Here is a 5,149-nt window from a genome sequence, read left to right on the forward strand (position 1 = left end):
GGGCTGTTTTCGTTAGAGAAAAGAAGGTTTAGGGGTGACTTGATTGAGGTGTACAAGATGATTAGGGGGTTAGATAGGGTTGACAGTGTGAACCTTTTCCCGTGTATGGAGTCGGGTATTACAAGGGGGCATAGCTTTAAATTAAGGGGGTGTAGATTTAGGACTGAAGTTAGGGGTAGGTTCTTCACTTAGCGAGTCGTAAGTTCATGGAATGCCCTGCCAGTAGCAGTGGTGGACTCTCCCTCTTTATGGGCATTTAAGCGGGCATTGGATAGGTATATGGAGGATAGTGGGTTAGTATAGGTTAGGTGGGCTTGGATCGGCGCAACATCGAGGGCCAAAGGGCCTGTACTGCGTTGTATTGTTCTATGTTCTATGTTCTATCTGACTTGAAAATGATCATTTCATTGAAGTTCCTCCTTTTAAACTTATACATTTTATAGATAAGCTTCAAGCATTGACATGAAAGGCTTGCCTGCAATTATCCAACTTAAAAAGACAATGAATACAGACTCAGGAACACACAAATGAACCATATATCAGCAGCTACTTGGCAGACCAATGGATAACGAAGAAAATAAAATAGATTTGTAACAGTAAGGACCTGAAGATGCACATCTTGAGAGCAAACACCAGTCATGAAACAAATCAGAGAGCTATTTATTTGCTGAGAATACAAGGATTCCATAAATTACAATGCAGATGAGGATATAAGACATAAAATAAATGGTCATGTTCTCATGTTCAACTATAACAATGCAAGGATCCTAAGAAGTTTTAAAAATGTGAATTCTTGATCTTCCTTTTGTATTAATCACTTTGTCCTTCTTAATTCTATATTCGCATATGTAGGTGTATATGTATGTGTCTGTATGTGTTTGATGTTGTGTTTCTTTTTTTCCTCAGGAAATCTTTTAATAGACTCTTTAATTCTCATCTAGTGATCCTGTTTAATTGAAACTTGAGATAACTATGTGGAAAAAGGACTAAAAATATTTTTTGCTACTGACCAAGGAATTTATAGCAAGGAGAGCAGATTCATTTTCCTCACCTGTTCATAACAGTCCGATGCCAATATCAAAATCAAAGAAAATTAAGTGAAAGTGGATCGTGACACACCACATATGAAACTGAGAGTTTGTTTGTCAGAGCATCATTTTGATAAAGCATTGAGATGATAAAGAGAGATGTGCAACCAGAGTTATTGGAAAGAGATTCGGTATATTCAAATGTCGAGAGAAAAGTGGAAACAAAATGTCAGTGTCAGTCAATAGCATTATCATCATTGAATACACCACTATCAACATCTCAGGGGTTACCATTAATCAGAAGCTTACATGCAGTAGTCATTTGCTGAAAGCAAAGTAAAAATGACACGAGAAGACAAACTCCTGGCAAAGGGGGCAGGGGGGAAGAGAACATACAAAAAAATGGAAGACAGCTGTTAAGGGTTCAGGTTCTGAAGTTGTGGAATTCATTACTGAGTCAGTAAGGCTGACTCAGTGTGCCAAAGTGCCAAAGTGAGAAATGAGGTGTGGTTCCTTTGAGCTTGCACTGAGCCTTATTGAAACAGGAGAAAAACACTAGCAGGAGAGCAGAGTGACACATTGAAATGGCAAGTAATTGGAAGGTCAGGATCATTCTTAAGGACACAGCAGAGGTGTTCCTCATAGTGATCACTCATTCTGCGTGTGGTCTTATGAATGTAAAGGAGGCTGCAACATAAGCAGCAAATATAGGAAGCTAGATTGAAAGATGTTGGACACAGAGGAGGGAGAAAATTAAAGGGCATACCTTCCGTGATTGCATGCAGGAGTGAGGAAGTATAAGGACTGATGGAGGACCGTGACAGGGTGTCACTGAGGGAACAGTCCCTCTGGAATGCTGAGTGTAAGGGAAGATATATTTGGTGGTGATATCCTTGGGAGGTGGTGGAAATGGCAGTGGATGATCCTTTTAAATGTGGAGACTAGTGGTGTGGAAAGGAAGGACAAGGGGAACACTATCATTGTTCTGGAAAGGAGGGGAAGAGGTGAGGGCATCAGTGTGGAAAAATGGGTTGGTCACAGATGAGGGCCCTGTCAAGCACATTGAGTGGTGTGGTCTCCTCAATTAAGGATGGCCCTGATGGAATTTGCTGGATTTACCAGCCCTGCTGGGTTTCTCCAGCATTTTCTGTGTTTGTTTCAGATTTCCAGCATCTGCAGTACATTATTTTTATTTGAGTGACAAGTTGAGGCCAGTAAAAATGGTAAAGACCCTACAAATTATTGCTGAAAGGGTTATCAACTTCACTGCTTGGTTTACATAGATGTATGATTCTTCCTTCATGGCGATCAACATTTACTGAAGATGGTATCAGTCAACACTGTGCATGTGTATTCCTTCAGGTGACAATATTTTGAGTCAACATAAACTGCTGTGTAACTTGACTTTGATAATATTTTGTTTCTGCTGAGATATGGGAGGTTTTCAAATTGCAATATAGGTTTCAAAGAACTGAAACAATAAAATGCCATGTAATATCAATCTACATTTGAACAAGATTAATGAGATCTTTCTTTCTATCCTATAGTCACCAATCATTAAAATTACTTCAAATAACTGAGATTTCAATTAGTTTGTCAATTAACTTTCAACTATGAATACTTCAAAAAACTATAACTGAATCAAAAGTTTATTAAAATAGTGAAAAGGTTGGTGAATCACATCTCTCTGCATTCAATGTTGTATTAATGAATATGAAATTTCTTATTTGCAGTGGTTTGGAAGCTCTTTACAGAATAAAAAAAATTGAGAGCTTGGAAAAAGTTAAAAGTCACGGGAGAAATTCACATTTCACCTCCAAGTAAAGGAATTTGGACTGGTGTCTGAGGATGAAGTCGTCTTTGTTTTAAGTTAAAAATCACAACACCAGGTTTTCGTCCAACAGGTTTATTTGGAAGCACTAGCTTTCGGTGTTCCATATTATTTTATCACTTGGATACAAAATAATTGATTTCATCTGACTTCTAGTATTTTTTAATATGCAGAAGTCCCGTAAGGCTATTTATAATTTTTCAAATTTGTAATAGACAGAGGGAAACCGTATATAATGTCGTAGATCAAATTGAACAAAACTGTTGCCAAATGCACTGAACTTTACAATCTGACTTTGCAGTCTGTCAAGTTTAGTCAGAATCAAATGGACAACTTTGCAGTACTGCTCTCATTAACAGTGACAGATTCAATCAGCATATAAGAAATAGACACAGGAGCGCGCCTGGGGCCCTCTCAAGCCTAATCTGCCATTCAATAAGATCTGATGCTTGACCTCATCTTCATTTTCTCGTCCCGTATCCTTAATTGTCTCAGATTCCAAAAATATAGTTCATCTTTGAATGTGCATAATAACAGAGTAAACTGAGCCATCATAATCCTCTCAGCTGAGAATTCCAAAGATTCAAACCCAAAGAAACTATGACCTCTTGTTCTAGAGGTTTTAGGCAACCAGAGAATTTGGACTGTATGTATCTACCGTGCCAAACCATCGCAGAATCAAACCTTATGTTTCAATGAGACCACCTCTCATTCTCTTGAACTCTAGAGACTAGAGACATTCTACTCAACCTCTTCTCTCGTGCTAGGAGTCAATCTCGTGAACCATCAGTATATCCCTTCAAAGTCAAAGGCATGGAGAACAAAAATTGCTCACAGGTAGTTTCTCCCCAAATCCTTGCAGTTTGTAACTCAAAATAGGTTTCAAAGAATTCTTAGTGTGGAAACAGGCCATTCAGCCCAACAAGTCCACACCGACCCTCCAAAGAGTAACCCACCTAGACCCATTACTCTACATTTACTCCTGATTAATGCACCTACACTGTACATCCCTGAATACTATAGGCAATTTAGCATGGCCAATTCACTTGACTTGCATATCTTTGGACTGTGGGAGGAAACCAGAGTACCCAGAGGAAACTCACGCAGACGTAGGGAGAATGTGCAAACTCCACACAGACAGTCGCTCGAGGATGGAATTGAACCCGGGTCCCAGGCACTGTGAGGCAGCAGTGTTAACCACTGAGCCACTGGGCCACCCTGACCTTTTTCTGTCAACTCTCCAGTTCCTCGGATGCCACCAGAGCAGCTGTGCTTTTCCATCACCATACATTTTGTCTCTGATCTCCAGCAATCTGCAGTCCTCACTTTCTCCAAATTGTCATTTAAACCCAATTTATTCACTCCCATTGACTGGAGGACCAGTCTCCTCCAGCTGGGTCCTTCAGCTCCACCCCTCAGGTTCAGTAGGACAACTTACCAAACTATGTGAGAAGCATATTATCTATAGAAATAGTGGTGACTCCACAATGTGTTCTTACTACAAAATGTACCAGACTGTATATAGTGTGATGGACCAGAGCAAACTCCCTCAATACAGATTAAGAAGATAGCCTAGATCCTAACATTTTTTCATTTTACAGGTAAGTGTGAGGCGTTGCATTCCAGATACAATTTAATTAGTCAAACTATTAGACTTTAAGCAAAGCACACTTTATTTTTACACAAGTTACAGACATAATAAAAAATAAAAAATAAAGACTTGGATCAACTATAACTCTGTTGAAATGCTTACCAAAATAATATATATATGAACTACTAATTAACTGTTCCAGTATAGTAACATCCCATATTGCAAAGGCAAATTCAGCAAAATAGATTGTCTCACATGCGATTCTAGCAGCAGGAGGAGAACCCCAGCTTTTAGCTATAACAGAGAGGCATAAGGAGCTTCCACATCCAGCTTCAAGACCCCAGCAAATGCAGAAAACTAAAACTAAAACTCCTGGTTCTGTGGGAGTTTGACCTCACCAATTCAGGCTGCTCCTATTGTTCCAACTTTCAAAAACCATCAAGGCCTCACAAACTGTTGAATTTGAGTAGACTGCTTGTCACCTGTGACTCAACCTTTTATCTAATAAAAAGAGGAGAAAATACACCTCTTAAAGCCACAGTACTGTCTGTGCATTTCAACTAGGCTTATGTAAGAGAGTGCTGTTTAAGACCTGTGTGGAATTTACTGGTCGTGGCCAGAAAGCCAGTGGCCACCCTGCTGCAGCCATTTTCAGGAGGTTCAATTGGATTAAGCCCTAACTGGGCACTTACCTTCACA

Source organism: Chiloscyllium plagiosum, chromosome 13 (genome assembly GCF_004010195.1).
Source record: "Chiloscyllium plagiosum isolate BGI_BamShark_2017 chromosome 13, ASM401019v2, whole genome shotgun sequence".
Classification (NCBI taxonomy): Eukaryota; Metazoa; Chordata; class Chondrichthyes; order Orectolobiformes; family Hemiscylliidae; genus Chiloscyllium; species Chiloscyllium plagiosum.